This window comes from Hemiscyllium ocellatum, chromosome 2 (genome assembly GCF_020745735.1).
Source record: "Hemiscyllium ocellatum isolate sHemOce1 chromosome 2, sHemOce1.pat.X.cur, whole genome shotgun sequence".
NCBI lineage: Eukaryota > Metazoa > Chordata > Chondrichthyes > Orectolobiformes > Hemiscylliidae > Hemiscyllium > Hemiscyllium ocellatum.
Genome location: NC_083402.1, coordinates 26,681,047 through 26,705,563, shown reverse-complemented (window position 1 = coordinate 26,705,563; position 24,517 = coordinate 26,681,047). Strand labels below are relative to the sequence as shown.

The 24,517-nt window shown below is 42.0% G+C and overlaps 1 protein-coding gene across 6 annotated transcripts in view; it reads right to left on the bottom strand.

The window, feature by feature from the left end:
* Positions 1–24,517, bottom strand: part of LOC132822044 (teneurin-3) — an 822,914-nt gene that overhangs the window by 695,054 nt on the left and 103,343 nt on the right. For all 6 annotated transcript variants that reach the window (XM_060835055.1, XM_060835070.1, XM_060835085.1 and 3 more), the window contains exon 2: positions 12,067–12,182. The gene's annotated coding sequence lies outside the window, so the exon portion shown is untranslated. The remainder of the gene's footprint in view (positions 1–12,066; positions 12,183–24,517) is intronic.

Below are 24,517 nucleotides of genomic sequence, written 5' to 3'. Positions count from 1 at the left end.
GCCTCAGACTATTTCATACCCTTCGTGAGATATTGTATTATGATTCACTTCACTAACTCCCTCACAAGTGCTCTATGTTTACTGTACTGTGTTTCCATTCATAAAACTGTATTTTTGTAGTACGTTTTACTCTTATAAGATAAACTAAATTAAACATTCATTCCAAGGCTGCCAATCCATTACTGTTTCTTTACACCTTTCAATTCTTATCAGCCTCATGCTGCAAGCAGTGTTTAGACCTGTTTCTGTATCAAAGGCTACTTCTGAGTAAGTGTTAATGCTGTAACCTACTCAGAACAATGCCATCACCGCCATTGTATCTCCATAACTCACTCAAAACTGTGGAAAGATTATAATATTAATTAGCACTTAGCAACCGCCTCTTGGGATCTGAACAGGGCTGTAGGACATCAAACAGTTTCCTCCACCAGCATGTCCATAATTTATCTCTTTGAAATTTCCTTATACATCACCTATTTCTCTAACACTGTACTACCTATTTCTAACTTTCATTTAGGACTACCATCTTGTACTAATGTATGGATTGATATTTTTATTGCTATTCCCCTTAAGAAATTTACTATCAAACATTGTTTCCATGAAACTGCACAAATGAATGTGTAGGAATTGTCAAAACCAGTAAAAGTAAATTTTCCAGTGGAAAATCAGTTTAATATCCTCTATACTTTTATTTAGTACACATGTAATTTCTTACTTATTTAAATCATACAGATCAAGTATTTTTACGAACGTCATTAACTTTAAAGACAAAAGGACTAACACCTCTTAATTATGTAAACTCAGACCAGACAAACATTCTAATCCCATCTGGAGTAATAGCCAGCACTTAGCAAGTACTTAAACTATCTCCTGCTCTCCCAGGACAGATGTCACGCACACTCATGTACAATAGATACAACTATGTGATACCATAGTGCTAAAATTTTAATGTATGTAAAAACACCATATAAAAGAAACTACTGTAAAATTGTACTTTGGATTCCATCACCACCTCAAACTGTGCTACTGTGTCTGCTCAATAAAGAGGCTACTTTTGCCACTCACAGATCTTAGTCTTTATTGAACACGATCCTACACATTCAGATTCTATGATTTGATTATTCGGTGGTTCTCTAAGGCCAGAGGATAGAGGTGCAGAAGTGGGCCATTCAGCCCATCGTGTTTTCTGTGCCAGATGTTTGCATTCACCCCGACTCCCAAAATTGATTGGTCTGAAGATCCTCAACTCCACTTTCCTGCCTTATCCCCACTGCACTTATTTCCCTTACAGACTAAAAATCTGTCTGTCTCAGCCTTAAATACAATAACTGGCCAGCCTCAACAGCCCTCTGTGTTCAAGAAATTTATGGATTCAGTACTCTCTGACAGAAATCCTCTGTGCTAACTGGATGACCCCTTACTTTGACCCTTTCTCATGTGGAAATAACCTTTTTACAGCTACCTTAAGTCTACTGAGAAGCTTGTATGTTTCAATGAGGTCACCTCACTTTCTTCCAATCTCCAATAGGTATAAGGTCAACCTCGCCTCACAAGCTAATCCTCTACACCATCTATCAACCCCAATAATCTTCTCTGGACTGCCTCCAATGCCAGCATATCTTTCCTTAGATAAGGAGATCAAAACTGCTCACAGTATTCCAGGTGTAGTCTGACTAGTAGACAGTGAGGACTGCAGATGCTGGAGATCAGAGCTGAAAATGTGTGGCTGGAAAAGTGCAGCAGGTTAGGCAGCATCCAAGGAGTAGGAGAGTCGACGATTCAGGCATGAGCCCTGAAGAAGGGGTCACGCCCAAAATGTTGACTCTCCTGCTCCTTGGATGCTGTGTAGTCTGACTAGTGACTTGTATGATGTTAGCAAGTCTTATAACTTTTTTTTCTATTCCATTCACTTTGAAATACAAGCCAATATTCCATTTGCCTTCCCTATTATGGTAACTTTTTGTGATTCATGCATAAACATGTCCTTCAGCTTTCTGTAGTCTTTCTCTGTTTAAATAATATTCAGCTCTTCTATTCTTCCTGCCAAAGTGTGTAACCTCACATTTTCCCACGTTATATTCCATCCACCCTAACAACTTGCTGTGTGAAAAACCTCACATCACATTTCCTTCTTTTGTAAACCACTTCAAATTTGTGCCCTCTGGTTATTGATCTGTTCACACATAAATGTAGTTTCTCTCTACCTGCTCTGTCCAGACACCTCTTGATTTGAACATTTCGATCAAATGTCCCTGTAGTCTTCTATTCTCCAAGTAAAACAATCCCAACTTCTCCAGTCTTTCTTCGGAATGTCTCATCCCTGAAGCCATTCCCACTAGCACATTCTATACTGTCTCCAATGCAGCCCGCATCATTCCTGTAGTATGGTACCTAGAGCTGTAGAAAGTATTCCAGCTGAGGTCAAATCAGTGTCCAATGTAAGTTCATGAAAGCTTCCTTGCTCTTGTACTCTATACCCCTATTTATCAAGTCTGAATATTGTACGCTTTGTTAAGAGCTCTCACTGTCAATCTTGTACATATAAACTATGTTTCTCTGTTCCTGCAAACACTTAGAAAAATCTTTTGCTGGGTTCTTCAGCCACACACTCCTGATTTTTGGGCACCCTGGAGCGGTGTGGGGAGATCACAGAACCATCTTGTGGGGCTGCTCCTGGGTCTGGCCAGGCTGGAAGTAAACAGGTCAAGGCAGTGGGCTGTGGTGGGAGGAAGGGTGTTCATCTCTTCTGAAAGCCTGTCCCTCTTCCGCAGCTCCATTTGAGCTTGAGTGTCCTTGGAGAGGGAGCATGTGGTCTCCACGAATGTTACTGATGACTTTAGAAAGAGGTGGACACCATAGGGGTAACGGTACTTTATTTCCTTCCCCACATCCATTTTGATTTAGTCCCTCTCTCCCTAAGCCCCTCACTTTTTGACAGTAACATTTCCCTTAACCGACTTTGCTTGTAAAAATTCAATTGGCCGCATGAGTGTTTCTCTGGTAGTGGAGAAAGAATTGAATAGTACCCTTTATTTTATTAGATTACTTACAGTGTGGAAAGAGGCCCTTCGGCCCATCAAATCCACACTGACCCGCCGAAGCACAACCCACCCAGATCCACCCAACACTACGGGCAATTTAGCATGGCTAATTTACCTAAGCTGTACATTTTTGAACTTGGGAGGAAATCGGAGCACCTGGAGGAAACCCACGCAGACACGGGGAGAATGTGCAAACTCCACACAATCACCAGAGGCGGGAATTGAACCCAGGTCTCTGGTGCTGTGAGGTAGCAGTGCTAACCACTGTGCCACCGTGCCACCCACCGTGTATCTCCATGCATTCCATACTGAAGGAACCACATGCTTTGAAATTTACCTGCAGAGGATGCACTGGAGCCAGTAGAGATGTTGGATGTGGAGGTGCCATTGGAGAGAGGAGGGCATGTGCACCATTACATCAGTCCTGTCTACCCTCCATCAGCACCTATACTCGTGTTGCAGTGGGTTATGGCATGCAATTCGAACAGATGAAACCAGCTCATGAACATGGCATGTTATGAACCAGACCAAATCCACTCAAAATATATTAAGAAGATAGTCTGGACCCAAACCTTTCTTATTTTGAAGGTAAGTTTAAGGTGAAGTGTTCAGGCTGCAATTCGAATGGCCAAATGACAAGGCTTTATTTGTACATTATAAGTAAAATACAGACAAAATAAAAATAGAAGAACTGGCTGAGCTATAACTCTATTGAAATGCTGAACAAAATAATATATAAATTACTACTAATTAACTGTTACAATAAACATCCTATAAACACACCCTTGGCAAAGACAAATTCAGTAAAATATGTTATTTCTATTTCAGCAGTAGAAAGAGAATCCCACCTTTTAGCTGTAACTGAGAGGGGAATAAACGCTCAAGACCCCAGCACTGTTACTGAAAGCTAAATCCAAAACAAAATCCTCATTCTGTGGGAACCTGACCCCACCCACTCAGGTTGCTTCTATTATTCCAACTTCAAAAAAAACCCAAGCCCTCACAAGCTGTTTACTTCATTGGCTTTGGAGCACATGCTCAACACTTCTGTCTCTTCTTTCTTTATAAAAGGAAACAGGACAAAATACACCTCTTAAAGCCTATTGTCATGGGCTCATATGTATGTAAGGTGACAGAGACAATGACAGCTCCACTAAAGATTTGGGGAGAGATCCAGCAATGATCAGATCCTGCAAATGTTGAGCTGGGAAAGGGTGTCACCAACAAAATAAATCAAACGGAGCAAACTGTGTAAATCCCAGGGATTATTCACTCCCCTGTGTGAATGATGAAGGAGACCATCTATGCAACGTGTGGTATCATGTCTCTGGCTAAACATTACATTGCCTCTTCCACTGAGAGACGTGACACTCAAGGGGAAACGTATTTTGCAGGTGACCAAGTAGTTGCAGGGGATCAGCAGAGGCCTCCAAAATAAAAATCCCCCTTAAATATTTGTTGTTAACATTCTGTGTGGAATTAATTCAACAACTTCTAATGTACAAAGGCATAAAGCATTTACTAGCCCCTGAAACACAATCTCTGAAGTAAAGTCACCAATATCGAAGGCTCAGTGGTTAGCACAGCTGCCTCACAGCGCTACGGACCCCAGTTCAATTCTACTCTCAGGTGATTTTCTGTGTGGAGTTTACAATATTGTCCCTGTGTCTGCATGGGTTTCCTCTTGGTGCTCCAGTTTCCTCCCACAATCCAAGGATGTGCAGGTGAGGCGGATTGGCCAGGTTAAATTGCCCACAGTGTCCACGGATGAGTGGATTAGCCATGGGAAATGCGAGTTTACATGGATAAGCCAGGTGGTTGGGTCTGGGTGGGATGCTGTTTTGAGGGATGGTGTGGACCTGATGAGTTGAATGACCTGTTTCCATACTGTCGGGATTCCACAATTAATCAATTTGGGGAATAATACTGATCTTGTGAAGTCGAGGTTAAGGGACATCGCTACTATCGAGAAGAGGCTTTGATTTTATTTGCAAACTAAGTTGAAAGGCGCACTTGCACCAAAAACATACAAAGAGACTGCAGTTGTATTGCCAGATCAAACTTCATTTCAAATCATCAGCTGAGGCCCATTTCTGGTGAGGTTATAGCATTCAAACACTTTGCAGCTCTTCCAATATTATCAACATGTATTATTTCATCTCGGATACTTTCACAAAACATCAAAAGGAAAACATCAATGAGCAAAGGGATGTCAAAACCAATCACAATTCTTTGCAACAAGATTAATTTCTTTAACAGGATGATATATTTTTGTTAACATTGGGAAGTAAGCGCAATGGAAAGGGCACAGGAGTGTGCCAAGATGTTGTAAGGAATGGAGATTTGTAGCAATGAGGGTGGAGTTGACAAACTGGCAATGTTTTCTTTGGAACAGAGGAGGCTGCAGCAGAAATTTAATGTACAGCTGAGAGACCCGGATGGAATAGAGGGACAGAGCGGAGAGGTCGATAATCAGGGCAACACGGTGGCTCAGTGGTTAGCCCCACCTGTTTCTACACTGTGGGGATTCTATGAGAAGACAGCAGGGAGTTTCGGTAATAAGTGAGAGGATAACTGGGGAGATGAGGAGAAATTCTTTCACCCAAAGTGTGCTGAGGGTCGACGTTGTCGCAGAAATTGTCATCATGTTTACAAACTACTTGGGTATGGATTCAAAGAGCTCCACCTTCACAAGGCTACAGTTCCAGAGATGGAAACTGGGATAAGTCTACATAGCTCCTTTTTGGCCAGCACAGAAATTAGGGGTCAAATGGTCTCCTTCCGTGCTCAAGGTGGGAACATTGTTACCAAGTGATTAGCATCTGAAACAGCTTCTAGCAAGAAACACAAAACTGATAAAACCTGAGCGTACCTGCATGAGCTCTCCTGAGAGTCCTCACTGCTCTTCCAGAGCTCTTCATATCAAAATGGCTGATCCATGGTGTGAATGTGAACCATTGTTGTCACATTTTGATTCAGTTTAAGCAATCATTCCATTGATAAACTTCTGAAGTTTGTCGAGAAAATGATATTTTACTGAATCATCTGTTAATACTTTGACTGAAAGAAGGCATAGGTAGGACACTGTGAGTTTGCACAAACTTGTTGAAGAATGGTCTGAGGGCAGCAGTGGGTAAGGGCAGAGATAGAATGTTGTTCTGCCCATACTTAATCTCAGCCAATCCAGTGGCTCTAGGGACATAAAATTCCAGTTATTTCCTGCCTTGCCTTAGCATCTACATACACACTCCATAGGAACAATGACAGAATAAGAAACTGTGGCACCACAATCGCGCTATGCCACTTTCGATCCAGGCTCTGACTGAGGTCAATTAAATGGGAACAAGGCACCAAGTCTTCAATGGCTGAGTCCTCACAAAATCATGAGAGAAGAAATTGGATTATTGAGGAAGATAATATTGCCTTCACCCCCCCAAATCCCAAAGTTGTTTGTCTGCTTGTCCCCAGGCCCATACAATTTTATTTTCAATAATCTGTCCTACTAACTTATCACCAAGTAAAATAGGATATAAAATGTTGATGGGATAGCTATTTATTCATTTACTCTCATCTAATTCCATTCCCCTATCACTTCTAGTGCCTACACTGACTTCAGGTCGAGCAACATCTTAATTTGAAATTTCTCATCTTTGTTTTCAAGTCTCTCCAAGGCCTCACTCCTCTAATTTTGGTCCCAATTAACATCCTGGATAATATTCAATTCACCCTGTCTCTTTATTTTGCTTCTGTGGCTTAGTGTCAAGTTCTGCTTCATTATGCTGCTGGAAGGTATCCTGGGAGTTTTTCTTTTACTTTTTAAAGACACTAAATGAATACAAGTCATTGTTGTTGTGGCACTCCACATCCAGTTATTAGAAGGGAATTGGTGCAGCTGTCAAGAATTCAATGGACAGGTTTTGTGCCTTTTTACTAAATATCAGTGCGCTCTTCAATATAGGTGAATGTGCTCAATTGAACTGGCTTGACTGATCTCATTGGAGTAATGGTACAAACTCTGCAGTTGGCTGTTATGCCCCCAGTGTTGTTCAAAATGCCAGCAGTGCCACTCTTGATAGCTATCAAATGCCTCCTGCTGAAAAATGCATTCAGATAACTGTGTGGGGAGGTCACATTTGAGTGTTTACAGCGATATGCAGTGTGATTGACGAGCTGTGCACAGTAACCAGGGCTGACGTGTGGTTTTACAAACACGTGAGAAATGATTACTGAAATAAAACACCTTTGAGGGAGATGAAGCGGGTAGAAGGGGTAAGTTTCCTGCAGCTCTGTAGCCCAGTATGAGTCAGCACCTCTGGGAAACAGCAACTGAAGAAGACAAGACACAAGTTAATAGCTTTTTTTTTCAAAACATCAATACAGGACAAGCTATTACCAAATAAGATCAATGCAAAACTTTATTTTTATGCAGAGTAAGTGATACTCCTTGACACAGTATTCCTCCTTGCTCTCTCACACACACTCACAGACAATGAACAAAAGAGACAGGCTCTTATTAATAAAGCCTTACTGATCGAGCCTCATCTCCCATCTAAACTTACATGTGTAATATGCAACACACACACAACTCAATGCTGCTCTCTACTCCCCAACCTGGATCCTTTGCTGATGGCTGCCTTTTATTTCCCCTCATTATCATCTAATTATTAAAACTGAACGTACGCACTCTTGAGATTAGAATGCTAGGTTTAGCACATACATACCACTTAAATGATGCAATCATTCTTTAATTGCTGATAAATTTTTAATGTTGATTTCTCAGTACAAGAGTGTAGACCTTTAATATTTGTGGGTGGAAAGACGTTGGCTGGCCAAGGCTGAATCAAGTATTTGCGATAGCAAGCAGCAGATGGTGTTGATTAATAACAAAATTATGCATGATGTCATCCAAAAAAAAAATGTGCGACCATAATTGTTTTATTAACAAAGGTAGCTTGGTATTTGTACAGGATCGAGAGGCATTGTGACTCATTATCTGATTTTTAATTAAAGCCAAGGACTATTTGAAATTAATCCTCAGAGTCCATATTTAGGAAAAGCTTCTCAGACCAAATGTTGAATTATATCAGCTCAGAATTAATGCACACAGTGTTTTCTTTAATGTATTGACAGTGATAATTATTTTCAAACTCTACACTTCAATGTAATGAACCTTCAATTGGCTGGGCCAGGAATTGCGGTGACACTCAAGCTATCACTCTTGCAGGAGACTAGCAGACCCCCTTCACCTCACTAAACTTCCTGACATCGACATGCCCCCTCCAAATTAGCTGGAGAGGAAGACGTGCCCACCTTCAAGAGCCTCCACTGGGGAGTTCTCTAGCTGTCACTGCTGCAAACCCTGTGTGGTCTTTCCAGAGTCAACCAGAAGGAACTGTGTTCCGAGTATGCATTGTAATTGTTTTTGTGAATAACAGGGAGAGGCTCAGCAACAATGTGCATTTCATCAGATTGTGGGGAAGTGGAATGTCAAACTGAGGGTTAGGATGTTGCATTTTCAGTGAACCATTTGATACCTTGCTGGTAAGAACTGCCTAGTCAGTGTTTTCGGCTAATGTGTCTGGACACACTGGTTTCCATATAAAAACGCTTCCACGAAAAGAATCTGCACCTCATCCTGCACTGCTTTTAATTAAACAATCTTCACTCTAGCGCACAATCGAATCTGTTACCAATTGTTCAAACAAATTATCAGGTACATTAAACCATTAAACAGGTCTTCCAGCATCTTGGTGCATAAACATACTGGTCAGCATATTACTGAGGCATAGAGACTACCCCCCAGCTATGGAGATCGATCTCAATTTGGTGCTGACTTGGCTAATTTCAGTTCTGACAAGACACAAATGCTTCACCACCCCTCGATTAGTATGGACAAATCAAATTAAAACAGCAGCTCACATCCCTGTTTTTGAACTCAGCAGTGATTCTGACTGGAGGAAATTTCAAATCCGGTTCTCTGCATGATACTTTTTGAGCAAAGATTCACAAGACTGTCTCCAGGGATGAGGGCCTTCAAGTACACAGATAAATTGGACTATCTGGAGCCGTTCTCTCTGAAGCAAGTAGTGAAACAATTTGGCAGAGGTGTACAAAGCCATAAAATTGTGGAAAGTGTAGGTAGAGAGTTACATTTCCATTGGCAGAAAGGTCAAGAACAAGGAGAGGCCAATTTGAAAGTGATGACGCAGAGGAAATTGTTTTTGTGCAGTGAGTGGCTAGGTTCTGGAATGCCCTCAAATAAAAGCCAAATACTGAGCATGTCAGAAACCTGAATTAACACAAATTGCTGGAGAAACTCAGAGGTCTGCCAGCATCTGTGGTGAGTGGAACAGAATTAACATTTTGTGTTCAATACAATTTTGCTTCAAAACTGGAGAAGAGTCACTGGACTTGAAACGTCAACTCTCTTTCTCTCTCCACAAATGCTGCCAGACCTGCTGAGTTTTATCCTGCATTTTCTGCTCTTTTCTCTGAAATACTTTGGCTGAGAGTGTGGTGGTGACCAGTTCAATTGTGACTTTCAAAAGGGAATTGGATAACCATCTGGAGAGAAAAAAAAGTCGAGGTCCACTGGGAAAACCTGGAGAGATTTTCCAGGTTAGGGGTAGATTCTTTACTCAGCGAGTTGTGAGTTCATGGAATGCCCTGCCAGTAGCAGTGGTGGACTCTCCCTCTTTATGGTCATTCAAGCGGGCATTGGATAAGCATATGGAGGTTATTGGGCTAGTGTAGGTTAGGTAGGCTTTGGTCGGCGCAACATCGAGGGCCAAAGGGCCTGTACTGCGCTGTATTTTTCTACGTTCTATGTTCTAGATGGGTCTGGGTGAGTTGCTCTAGCAGTGAGAAGTCCTGACTTGATGGCACCTTCTGTGTTATAACCATTCTGTGATTGTACTCTTATATGTAGACTCAAGGTAAGGTCAGTCCAACAAGGATCTAATGCCCTCCACTTACACACAGTCTGATAATACTCAGAAACTCAAACAAAGAATGATCACTTGCTTGGTGTGGGTATGTGGAACTGCGGTTCACCAGTTATCACCACCAGCAGTACAAGAGCGAACAAACAAGGCCAGATCATCAGAATTGAAAAGGGGTTCTAGTTAAAGATGCATTGAATATCTTGTACTGTTAACAACACAATGAATGCAGCTCAGTTCTTTCTAATCACACTATTGAACCTGTGTGTGTCTATTACCAAGTTAATAAACTGAAACCCCCGAAATAAATCACAGTGCTTGTTTTTAATTATAGCCGTACAGACAGCCCTTTGTGGAACAGGATGAGAGCAACCAGATCAAAAACGTGTCTGGTACAGCCACTTCACCATCACTCGAGCACACAGGCCAGCTCAATGACAAGTCCATTAATCAGCATACCTTTGCACGTTAACCATTTCCTCCAAAGCTGAACTGCCTCGAAAGACTTTACACTGCACACTGTCTGTAATCTAGCACTGGGCACGATGGGCGGAAAAGATGATTTTTATCAAGCAAGGCAAAAGCAAAGTCAAGAGGGATTCAGACAGTGTAGGTAGGGAGAAACTGTTTCCAGGGGCAGATAGGCTGAGAAGCAGACGACAGCTTCAGAACTGCATGTCAAAAGAGGCAAATGAAACATGTCTGCCATTGTAAACACATCACCGTGTTCCCTGACCTACATCTCTGTCTCAGGCTTGCTGCAGTGCTCCAGTGAAGTTCAGCGCGAGTTGGAAGTACAGCATCTCATTTTCCGCGTGGGGACCCTGCAGCCTTCAGGACTCAATATCGAGTTCAATAATTTTCAGGTCTAAGTCCTGCGCCCTTTCTCTACCTCTGTACCCCTGGCCCTTACCATCACATGGGCTGCTTTTACACAGCTAAACCATTTTCGCTATCTCATTGTCCCAATTGTCAGCTTTTCTTTTTCCTTGGCAGATTATCAAGTTTCCCTTTATCTGCCTGACTTTCTTTCTCCTTCTGTCTCCAGCTACTCGCTCATCCGTCCCTGCCTCCCAACCACCTGTCATCAGCATAAATACCACCGTATTGCCCAGCTGCTATCAGTTCTGAAAAAAAGTCAGACTGGACTCAAAACATCAATCCTGCTTTCTCTCCACAGATGCTGCCAGACCTGCCGGGTTTCTTTAGCAATTTCAGATTTCCAGCATCTGCAGCTCTTTGTTTTCTGCTGTAGTGATGATAACTTGTTTAGGCAGTGAGTTTTAATCATATGGAATGTACTGGATGTACTGAGAGCGTGGTGAAGACGGAGTAGATTATGGATTGTAAAAGGGAATTGAATAGGAACCTGAAGAGAAAAAAACAGTGCATGGCTTTGGGGAAAGGATCAGGGTGTGGGATGAGCTGAATTCCTTGTTGTCATGGACACAATAGACAAAATGGCCTCCATTTGTGCTGTAACCACTGTGGGACTTCAGAAAGCCTTGTCACAGAAATGGTGAGGCATCTTAGAATTACAGAAATTAAACCACAGGAGGTGGCTATAGGAGCTGAGTGAAAAGAGTTTGCATAGGCGTGACGGGCTGAATGGCCTCCCTCCAATCATACGAATATCTATTATAGAATGCTTGTAACTCTTATTCAGGACCGCCTTGAAAGAAAATGGGAAAATTAGTTTTCAAGAAAATTTAGCATGTAACTAAGAAATGTTGCCCTTGGTCAACTAAAAACCATGAAGCATATGCAAACCATTCCTCAGGTAGTACCAACAAGGAGTTAGTGATCCAGTAATCAAGTTGCCTAACAACGTCATTAACTAGCTGACAGCAGTTCTAACAATGGCTTGACCTGAAGTGTTAACTTGCCTGCTATTTTCACGGATGCTGACCATCTCCAGTACTTCCAGTCTTCCAGCATTTTCAATCTTTAGTTCACTTTTTGCTGACAACAGTCAATGATTTTCGTACAAACCCGTGCTGATGCTTCATTGTTTGGAGGGATGTAATGTACAACATTTATTCCTATGCAGAATTTCCAGAGAATTAAATCAAGCTGGGGCCTACCTTACTGGAAGAGGCTGTGGAGCAGCCTTGCAGGCTGTTCAGTTGGTGGGTTTTCCTGACCAACTAGTTCACTCCTCTTGCAGGTCCACTGGGTTTGTTCTTCAGTCTCAGGCTGCCTGTTGAGTACATTAAGAATTAAAATTGATGACTCAGTAAATTGTTTACTTTCTATTTTGGTTATTCTACCCATAATCATTGATGTTCAAATTCCTAAGGAAGTCAAAAGATCGTAACATACAGGAACAGACTTGGGCCATTCAGCCCATAGAGCCTGCTCTGCCATTCAATCATGGCTGATATGCTTTTTGACCCCATTCTCCTGCTTTCTCCCTGTAACACGTGATCACCTCACCAATCAAGAACCTATCTGCCTCTGTCTTAAGTACGCTCAATAACTTGGCCTCCTCAGCCTTCTGTTCCAATGAGTTCAACAGATTCACCACAGATTAGAAGATCCTTGACACTAAACCTTTCATTTTTACATATCATTAAACAGTAACAACGATACAGAAAGAAACCTATATCAATGGCACTGACTCTCGTTGCATTTCTTTCATTCCAATTCCCTGCCTTGTAATTTTACATTTGTCTTTTAATGTTGCATCTCGGAGCTGCTCACTTGCTCAGTTTGTGTTCACTCAATTATCTCCTTCATGCCTTGTCTTGCCTTGCTATGTGGTGCCATACTGTGCCATGCCTAGGTAAAAACAATGACTGCAGATGCTGGAAACCAGATTCTGGATTAGAGGTGCTGGAAAAACACAGCAGTTCAGGCAGCATCCGAGTAAAATCGACATTTCGGGCAAAAGCCCTTCATTAGGAATGCCTGTCATAGCCTGAAGTCTATTGGTAATGCTCAGACACAGTAAGGCAGCTTGGCATTTGTGATCTAACCTGTGAGGTGTTGGGAATGGCATCTTACTGAATGGCGCAGCTGCCTACTTGTTTATTAACCCGAATGGTGAAGTTGAGAAGTTGGCGGAAGATAGTTCTAAATTCAGAAGAGGATGGGTGCGGTTCCTGTCTGGCAGTAGACCCAGAACCGTCACTCACAGTCAGTCATTCCCTCAGGACACACACACACACACCTCGGCAATGGCAACGGCCAATCTTGTGCAGTCATCACAAGCTATCAGGGGAATAGCATATTGTCAGCCAGGAGGGGCCTGGTCATGTGAAGGGTCTGTTTTGTCAACCTGCTAACGGTCTCAAACAAAGGTCACAGTCTGTGGAGTCTGTGTGTTGATCCGTGAGGGAGGGTGTATCGGGGCTTACGAGGCAAATAGGGACGAATGGCTAAAAGGGCTTGGAAGAGTCAAGATTGGAGGGAAATAGTGGACGCCTGAAATGAGAAGCAGGATGGTGACGTACTAAAAGAAAAGGTTTAAGGGTGTCATGTGGAACAGCATTGGAAGGTATGGTCAGCTAACTGGGAATGGTTTATGGGCAGTCACCACTACCATGGGCTCCTGGGCGGGAAACAATCAAGTTACCACTTCCTGGAGGTTTGCGACAATCGCCCTAGCAGCTGCCATGGCTCCTATATTGTGGAGCACGTTCATGTACCTGGTGCATCTGGTGGTTCACATGCATCACAATGCTGTCACTGGGGAACAAGGGCTACCCATGGTGACCATGGCTCATGACACCACTGTCTGACCTGCTGAAGATGTGGAGCCAGATATAGTGCCAACCATGCACTGAGGAGCAACATGGTGGAGAAGGGTGAAGGGTTGCTGAAGATATAATTCTGCTGCTTGGACAAGTTTGGGAGAGCACTCCAGTTCCATCCATACAGAGTGTGGTGCAACATACTCTGCTCAACTGGTACAAGCAATGAGCTGATGTGCTGGACGGTGAGGAGCTGGAAGCAGTGTTCCAAGGGAGAGGACACTGAGGAGGAGGAAGTTCTCCTTTTTCATCGCAGATCTCTCCTGCGTCAGGAGCTCCAAGCCAAACAGGACCTCAATGCCACCCAGTTCCTGTCGGTGGGAGTGGGGGGCAATGTAAAATAGCCATTGGGCATTGCAACAGCATTTGTGAAGGAGTTCTACAGCCTCTATTCATTCAGTTTATTTATCTTTTGCTGGCTGTAAATAAAAGCTTATCTTTGGAACGGTCTGACTGCTTGCCTGTATGAGGTGCTCCCCTACTGGACAATGACAAGATGCAGGATGACAGTGAACACAGGGAACAGAGTAGCAGTGACACAGAAAGAGTGTTTCATTGGGATGTATCTAAGGACAGGTGACCTGTGTGGCCTGCTGATTAAACAGTGACTTGGGTGAGAAAATGGGCTCGTACGTAGATGGGAGTGTTAGCCACCTTGGCTATGAGCCATGAGCAGTCCAGCCTTGTGGCTACTTTGCCATTATATAGCTGGTAAGGAGCACTGGCGGACTACCTACACTCATTCAGAGTCTAAAATCAGGTGAAGCGGCACCACATGGGTATCTGATGGGGTGTGTTTAGTAAGATGCGGTAGGAGATCTCACTACGACTTGCTTAGAGAAACCAACCATGAAATTGAACAAAACTGGCAACCAAGACAGTTTGCAAAATTCAATTGAACAAATCTTTGAGGCTCCAGGCAGCTTTGTACTGGGCTGACCCCATGCAGGGTAATTTGGTGACATATATTTTCATTCCCTTCACTTCATTTTGCTACCAATATCAAAGACTTTTATTTTCCAGAGAAAAACTGAAGAATTTGAAGGCATTTGGATGTGTGTTACAGTCCATGAAAGTGGCAGGGTTAACAGTTTCTTAATTCCAAGGAATTAATATACTCAACACTTCTAAAGCAAAGATTATTTTCATAAAAGCGAGCTGACCTCCGGTGAATCTCCAGTATATTTTGTTTTTGGCTCAGATATGTAGCTTTTTCCTTTTAATTTATTTTCACAACAGCACAGAAAAATGTATTTTTCAAACAGGCAATATTTCAATAATACACTTATTCACTTCAGAAATAACTTTGAACCATGTATTATACAGCAGAACAGAGATAAGGAAGAAAGAAGAGTGTAAAATAAGGATCACAAAATTCAAAAGCAAAGGGAAAGACTCATCGCTGATCCACTAACATCTGTTTCTTAGCTCCTCAGAACCAATGTTAATGTGTAGCCAGGTGACTGCCATTCCACTCTTGAATAACTCGAGGATGGAAAACAATGTATTTATGTACCATCGTTCATGATCTCAAAATGTCCCAAACTGAGGTTTTCTTGACTTTTCAAATGTTGGAAACAATGACAACTAATGTACATAATTCACAACAAGATTCCACAAAGTATTTTTTTATTGGTGTTGACTAATGGGTACATATTGACAAGGACACTGAAAAAAAACTGGTACAGATCCACTTGGTTGAGCTGACAGTTTAATCATTGAATCCCTACAGTGCTACAGCTGGCCATTCAGCCCATCCACACCGACCCTCCAAACAGCATCCGCCCAGATCCATCCCACTCCTGTATCCTTGTACTTCCCATAGCTAATTGATTGAGCCTGCATACCCCTGGACATGTAGGCAATTTAGCAGAGCCAATCCACCCATCTTTGGACTGCTGGAGAAAACCAGAGCACCCGGAGGAAACCCATGCAGACACGGGGAGAATGTGCAAACTCCACACAGACATTTGCCCAAGGGTGGAATCAAACCCGAATCCCTGGTACTATAAAAGGCAGCAGTGTTAACCACTGAGCCACCACATCACCCCCTGTGATGGTGCATCAAAATCCAGTCCTAATGGCAGTGGTGTTGGGGTATGTTTGCAACGTTTTTAGCAGTGGACGAGTCTCTGCATCCTGCTTTTTGTGTGAAACTGATGGTGGATGGCAGGAAGCCATGATCTCTAGGGGCTGGGAGCATCATAGCTACTCGGTACCAATCAAGTTACTGCCTCAACTGAAGTCAGTGAGGGCAACAAAAACCAGAAATTCAATCTGGGATCCTCCAGCTCTGCAATGTACTGGGGTGAGAGACTGAAAAAAGGGGAAGATGGATGGAATGATTTATGAAAGGGAATTATGTTGGATAAACCTGTTGGAGTTTTTAGACAAGGAGTCACCAATAGATGTGGTAGATTGAGATTTTCAGAAGACTTACCAATAGGATTCCTCACAAACAATTGATGAACAGAATTAGAATGCAAGGGATTAGGTTGCACATTGATTCACTCAATGTTTGGGAAGTTGGTAGTTTTAGGCTGTGCCTGAACAGTATATTTTTGGTGCCTTTGCTCTGTTTTATGAAGTGTACCTATCCCTTTGAATACACCCATGTGGGGTAACCCTCTTAAACAAAATCTACTGACACAAATCTACGGGGGCATGGATTGTGAAACAGAGGAAGTCACTAACAAGCCTCTGTGACAAACCCCATCTGGTGAATGCAGGAGCTTTAAAATACCATGGCAAGACTGGCCCTTGCCTCAGTGGGTTTAGGCCAAGACAGAGGGAACTTGTCGATTCAATCTTCACCAGCAGGGTCTCAGCTCAAATTCCTTATGGTGTTGGGGAGAATGACAAACACTGCTGCACATGGTAGGCAAGTGCTTCCTCTGCAGATTAAGTACCAGAGTGATCAATGTAAGCTTAGCAAACGAGAAGGCTATCAATGGACTTTGGAGATTTGCATTTACTTGATAAATAAATCCAGCCACTGACTCGAAAAATCTGTTAGGATCTTGAGTCTCAAACACCCAATAGTCAACATGTTTTGTTATGCTTTCTGGTGAAATAAAATGAAGCTCCTCATAATATCCAAATACATTAATACGCTATACATGATTGTGCATATACTTGAATGATCATTTATATGTCAAATTACACTTTTAAAAAATTAATCTAATCAAGTCTGTAACCTTTCCGATTTCAATTATTTTATTATTTCTACTGTTGCAGTGAAACCTTTGGGATCCCAGAATGGTTAGATTTAACATGACCTTGCGCTGGTTCTCTGTGAGACCTACTTCGCTTGTTTGAAAAAACTGTCCAATGACTCCTGGCAAAATAGCACATATTTTGTCAGTAATTTAAAATTATTTTTAAATATTCAGGGAAAAGCGATATGAATAGTATCAGCAACTCCCCATCATACTGCTGAGCTGGTTTACAGCTAAAATTGAAAATGGCTGCTCTGCCTCTATAATCTATGCCATTATTCCCATGATTCCTCCTCATGTTTTCATAGCTAATGTAAGAATTGGGAAGATTTATGGTATGCAACAATAAAGAGAAAAATACACAGATAGGTGATTGTCCAACTCATCCCCTTCTTGAACTTGCTGCATTTTGAGCTTTCTTGACTTTGAATTCAAAACAGAGAGCTTTGAACATGATCAATTCATCAGGAAAGGCAATTTTCTGCAATTCGCCATAATCTTAAAGCAGAACTAAACCATTTTGGTGCAAATTCAGAATGCAGCTATTCCTCACAAAGCACAGAGAAATCCTTCCTCTAAAATGCTGTGGTAACTGGCTCAACTGATAATCAGCAGCTTTTTTCATTCGTTACAGATATTACAGGAAATACAGAAAAGGCAAGTAAATGAAATTATTAATGAGCCAGTCACAACTTCACTGAATGGCAAAAAAGGCTTGAGGCATTGAATAACCTCTTCCTAATATGTTTGCTTTAAATTTATTTTTCATTAGTTGAAGTTTCTGGCTCTGACTACTTCCCGACTTACCTAATTAATATTTGATGAGATCCCTCCTTGTCACCTTTCTATGCACAATACAGATAGGCACTGCTTGCACCAACTGCTCTAGTCAGCATTCAGGCAACACACAACCCTCCTCCCACTCACCTTTATCAAACCTTACAATATATCTTTCTTCCCTGTATGTTTATCTACCTTTCTTCTTCAATGCACATGTGCCAAGGGGCTTGGCTCCACCTTTTGGTAGTTTGCATAAATTTACCAGTTGCTTTAACTATTCCTAAAGTTTTAGATTAGATTAGATTACTTACAGTGTGGAAACAGGCCCTTCGGCCCAACAAGTCCACACCGACCCGCCGAAGCGAAACCCACCCATACCCCTACATTTACCCCTTACCTAACACTACGGACAATTTAGCATCGCCAATTCACCTGACCCGCACATCTTTGGACTGTGGGAGGAAACCGGAGCACCCGGAGGAAACCCACGCAGACACAGGGAAAACGTGCAAACTCCACACAGTCTGTCGCCTGAGTCGGGAAATGAACCCGGGTCTCAGGCGCTGTGAGGCAGCAGTGCTAACCACTGTGCCACCGTGCCGCCCACCTTCCTTAATTCTTTATTGGATGTATTGGCGACTACCTCATATTGTTGCACCGGAATCGACAGTGTATTTGTCACGTTACTTCGACAAGGAATCTAGAAACCTGGATCATTGATCAAGGGAACATGAGTTCAAAGTCGACCAGAGCAGCTGGGGAATTTAAATCTAGTTCATTAAATAATTTAGAAAAACTAGAGTCAGTCATTCTGTGTAACTGCTGAACTGTTGTTAAATACCAACCCATTGCTTCATTCATTTCCGTTCAGGAAGAAAATCTGTCATTTAGGCCTGATGTAGACCATATGTGATTTCACACCCCGATGTGGTTGCCTTTTATCTACTCTCTGAAATTTTTCCAGCAAGTCATTGGTTGTCAAGAGGCAGCTCACCACTATCTTCTCATTGGCAATTAGAATGGGTGATAAATGCCTGTCATGCTTTAATTGTCCACAATAAATAAAATAAAAAGACTTCTCGTTTTGTGTTCACCAATAGCTTATCAATATCTTCCTGTATTTTGCTGCACTCTTCCATTATGTTTACCACACTCCCAATCTGGAGTGGTCTGCTAATTTTGCAAATGGACTCACAATTCCCAAATCCAGTTTTTATAAGTTGTGAAGAACAAGAATTGACTGGATAGACTAACGCTCCCCAGCCGTACTGCTGAAAGAAAACTTTTCATCATCTGTCCTAATATTTCCTCACACGGCTCAGTGTCATATTTTGTTGCGTCATACCTCAAGGAAGCACCTTGGACTGTTTTGTTACATTAAAGATTCAGACAAAAATACCTGTGTGTTTGTTGTTTTGATCATCTTTTGGCTGTGATCTTAAGCTGAGACTCCCTCTGCCACTTCAGATGGTGGCAAAAGATTTTGAGGCACTATCTTATAGACCTACAGGAATGTTCTCCATGTCCTGGCCAAATATCATCCATCCTTCAACTGAAACAGATTCACTGACTGATATGCCATTGTTCTTTGTGGGATCTTTTGCACAAGCTGATTGCAGTACTTCCTACAAAACAGCAGTAAACACACATTAAGAGTGCTTTATGAGCTGTAAAACAGTGTCGAACATCCCGAGTCACGAAAGGTCCTACAGAAATGCAAGTTCTCTCTTTTCTTGTCACTGCCTGTAAGGAAAGTGCCCTTGCAGTCCAAGATGTTAACACAGCACACATTAATCTGGATCCAAATTTTTCATTTCTTTAATGCTGGAACCGCAAGCAGTGCATTGTGCTCAGTCTCCTGCAGACAAACCTCTCAGTGAACAAGTAGGAAACTTATGAAGCATGAGCCAAACAATGATTGTGAACACAGCTCGTTGCCACCCGCGCAATGCCCCCAACCCCCACCTCAGACCTCCCAAGTAGTAAATTAAACACAGCAAATTTGTATTGGATATTTATGCAAAGGCAGTGGCTTGATTCTTCCTGAAAGTGTTAATAAGCAAAGTATCTCCTAATTTTGAGAAGGTCCCATTTCTACCTATCAGCCAGCAGCCTCAGCTTTGTACAAACACTGGGCCCATTGATGGCAGACTTTTATGGACATTGTTGTCTGGGATAATACTTTGCTGCCGAGAAGTGAGTAGTTTTTATTTGAGAGAACCTTTCTTGAGTCAAGTTCACCAGGAGTGAATTGATCCATAAATGATAAGGGTGCAGTAAGCCCCATCAATCTTCCTTGTGGTCTTGCCACAGTTGGCAGAGGGCTTTTGTTATAAAGGTGCCAACTGCTACCCTCAAGTTATTCCATTGTAAAATGAAACTGTGCTGTCTCTAACAGAATAGAGGGCGCTTCTAACTTGAATTCCTGAGCGATTGGACTTATATTTCACATATAGACACAGCGATGACACTGAGGCTAATGAGAGTTGAATCTGACCTTGCAGGTCTATCTAGCCAATGAATCATTTGTGCAAAGCATACGCCTTTAACATGGAAGATTTTTTTAAACTGCGTATTTTGCTTCTATGTGGGTCTTGTCTTTTTAGCAGGAACAGCCTGGGGTCTGCAGTTCTTTGTTGTTGAAAGGAAAAGTCGAACATTTGTTTAAAAAAGCACTGTGTTCTCCAGCTTGTGAGTGGCAGAATCACATTATTAGATACTGTTAACAAGCAGTGCCCAAGGCATCGTGTTCTTTTTTAAGTGTCTATTGAGAAAGAGTGATTTTTGAGCCTGGCCCAGTGCATTGAGTTCTAAGGTTGCAGTAAGAATAATTGTGTTGATATCACATGCAGACATATATGAAGACAACATTACAATACATACAACGAAAAAACTGCCCTCAATTATCTCCCATTTTACAAGACAGAAAGATTTAGTGAACTTCAAATCAGCTGCTGAAATTGTTCTTGCAGTGTTTACGATTTTCAGCCAAAGCCTCTAGTCAAAAATACAGATATGTGCAGCATTTTTATTACACAGGTCCCTTACGCTGCTTTTAAAAGCATATCATTGTTTTACAGGAGACTGTTTTCAAAACCGGAAAGAAATAAAAGTTTGAAAATCCCAAAAGTTGACTGCCCTGTTATGTGTGAGATTTCTTTATGTTCAGCACATGCTGACTGCCTGCCCCTTTGAAGACTTGGACTTATTTTCTTTACATTCCCACTCACTTGTCTTGCAGTGGTTCTGTTAGATCTCATGAAATCCATCACAACATTACAGTGCAACTTCCGGTTAACTTATACCCTAGTCGTGTTGGAAAAGCAAGGTTGGTTGGGTTCCCTATGTCTCCCAGCACCACCCTACACACTGCATTGTATAATAAACAATTGAGCTATAACCACTCTACAACAGAGATTGTTGTGGATGCCTCTTTAACCTCTTCCACGAGCTGTACAGTCGCTAAGAAAATCGTGATAATGGATTTTTGAGAGACAGTGACAATTAAGGGTGTTAGGCTGTATGAAGCTGCTTTTATTTACTGCCCATGGGGTGTTTGCTGAATCAAACAGTTGCTGAGATGCAGATCTTGCCCAGCCTGAGGCCTCACCAGTGGAGACCTGCTGGATCGAATGACTTGGCCAACTAGTTCCATTGCTAGCCTGGCACCTTGCCACCAGCTAAAAAGAATCATTTCTTTTCCTTTATTTTTCCACAGGTTATGGGCTTTAATGGCTACAGGAATACTAATGGACTCACAACCCTCTTAACATTCGCCCGTACCTGTGTCTTTGTTTTGCCGCTGTTTACCTGTTATTTACTTATCTATCTATTTAACTATGTGATCTGCCGGTATTGCTCGCAAAACAAAGCTTTTCACTGTGCCTCGGTACGCGCGACAATAAATTCAATTCAATTCTCTTCAATCTAGGCCAGCATTTGTTGCCCATTGATAATTGCCCTTGGAGAAAGTGGCTTGCAATGTCACTTCAGAAGGCACATGAGGATCAGCACTTTGCTGTGAATCTGGAGTCACCTGAAGGCTAGGCCAGGTATGATGGTATCAATGGGCATTTATGAACATGGCGGGTTGTTGCAACAACCAATGGGACAGAGAACAACTTCCCATTCCAGATTTTATCAACTGAACCGAAATTCCACCAGCGGCTACCATGGGATTTGAACCTATATCCCAAAAACTGTTTTTCTGGTTTTCTGAATGGGAAATCATGTTTAATCAATTTACTGGAGTTCGTTGACAAACAACTATGTACTGTGGAAGGGCTGGTTAGTTAGTTTGCCAATGACATGCATGTTGGTGGAGTTGTGGATAGTGTGGAGGGCTGTTGTAGGTTGCAACGAGACATTGACAAGATGCAGAACTGGGCTGTTAAGTGGCAGAAGGAATTCAACATGGAAAAGTGTGAAGTCATGCACTTTGGAAGATCAAATTTGAATGCAGATTACAGGGTTAAAGGCAGGATTCTTGGCAGTATGGAGGGATCTTGGGAACCGTGTGCATAGATCCCTCAAAGTTGCCATCCAGGATGGTAGGGTTGTTAAGAAGGCAGATGGTGTGTTGACTTTCATTAGCAGGGGGATTGAGTTTCAGAGCTGCAAGGTAATTCTGCGGCTCTATAGAGCCCTAGTTAGACCACACTTGGAATATTGTGTTCAGTTCTGGTCGCCTCATTCTAAGAAGGACGTGGAAGCTTTAGAAAGGATGCAGAGGAGATTTACCCGGACGCTGCCTGGACAGGATGGCATGTCTTATGAAGAATGGTTGAGGGATCTAGGGCGTTTCTCATTGGAGTGAAGAAGAATGAGAGGTGACTTGATCGAGGTGTAGAAGATGTTGAGAGGCATAGATACAGTGGATAGCTAGAGACATTTCCTGATGACAGAAATGGCTTTCAAGAGGGGGCATAACTTTAAGGTGATTTGAGGAAGGTTTAGGGGAGATGTCAGAGTTAGGTTCTTTACTCAGGGAGTGGTAGATGTGTGGAATGCACTGCCAGCAGTAGGAGTAGAATCAGATACAATAGGGACATTCAAGGACTCTTGGAATAGGCACGTGGACGCTAGTACAATGAAGTCTGTATAGGTTAGTTGGATCTTAGCGTAGGATAGAAGGTTGGCATAATATTGAGGGCTGAAGGGCCTGTACTGTTCTGGACTGTTCTATGTTCTATGTACTACAATGAGCTTTCCATAGGCATTTGATAACATGACACAGTAAAGATTGTGACAGAAAATAAAGGCCACAGTGTGGGACATGATAAAAAGGTAGAAACTAGGTGCAGGAGTAGGCCATTCAACCCTTTAAGCCTGCACCACTATTCAATATGAGCATGGATAATCATGCAATTTCAGTATCAAACTCCCGCTTTCTTGCCATAACCACTGATCCCTTTTGCCGCAAGGGCCGGTGTGGACTGGTTGGGCTGAAGGGGCCTGTTTCCACACTGTAGGGAATCTAATTTAATCTTGCCCTGACAGCTTTCTGGGGGAGAGAATTCCACACGTTTACAATTCTCTGAGTGAAGAAATTCTTCCTCACCTCAGTGATTGGCATGGATAGAAGATTGGCTTGTTAACAGAAAACACAAAGCAGGTATAAAGAGGATCATTTTAATTGGAAAGATACACCTATTAGTGTAACACAGGAATCAATTCACCTTTTTGCAATTTATACTTATGACTTGGAGGGTGGGGTGAAAAGTATGACAGCTAAATTTACTAATGACATAAAGTTTGGAATGAAGGTAAATTGTGAAGACTGAGGAGGCTACAAAGGGATATACACAGGTTAAGTGATTGAGAAAAAACCTGGCAAATGTAGTATAATGCAGGAAAACGTGAAATTCCCCATTTTGTCAGAAAGAGTGTAAACAAACCACATTATTTAAATAGTGAGAGATTGCAGAGTCTCTGAGATGCAGAAGGATTCAGCTGTCCTACTGCATGAATCAGTGTTCAAGTACAAGCGAGTAGGAAAACTAACGCAGTGTTACTGTTTATTGCAAGTGGACTTGAATACAAAAGTAGGGAGGTTATACTTCAATTATACAGGTGAAACCATATCTGGAGGTTTGTCTACAGTTTTGGTCTTGTTATTTAAATTCAGATATAAATTCATGAGAAGCAGTTTAGAGAAGATTTATTTGACTAATACATGGAATAAGCAGGTTGCCTTATGAGGAAATATTGAACAGGCTAGGGCTGTATCTGCTGGAGTTGAGAAAAATAAATGGTGACTTGATTGACTTGAAAAGATCTTGAGGGAACTTGATAGGATAGTTGTGGTGAGGATGTTTCCTCTTCTGGGCATTATAAAAAAGGTCTGTATATAAAAAAGGTCACCCATTTTAGACAGAGAAGGAAGAATTTTTTTTCTAAGAGGGTCATATGTTTTTACGACTCTCTTTCTCAAGGCAGTGGAAGGTGAGTCTTTGAATATTCTTAAGGTAAATGTACATAGATTCTTTGTTTGCAAGAGGTTGAAAGGTTTGCAAGGATAAACAGTAGTTGTTACAAACTGACCAGCTAGAATCTTATGAAATGGCCAAATGACATGCGCCTGCTTCACATGCATCTGTTGGTAGGTATATTCACATTACTACTCCAGTGACAGTCCCACTCTGTCACCAACTTCCCAGTTTGCCTCCGGAGGTGATGTAAACATCATGTACAGATGACGTACAGTACAACTTCGATTATCTGAATAAGATGGGCGGGCAGTATTTTGTTCAGATAATTGATCTTTTAGATAATCGATCTGA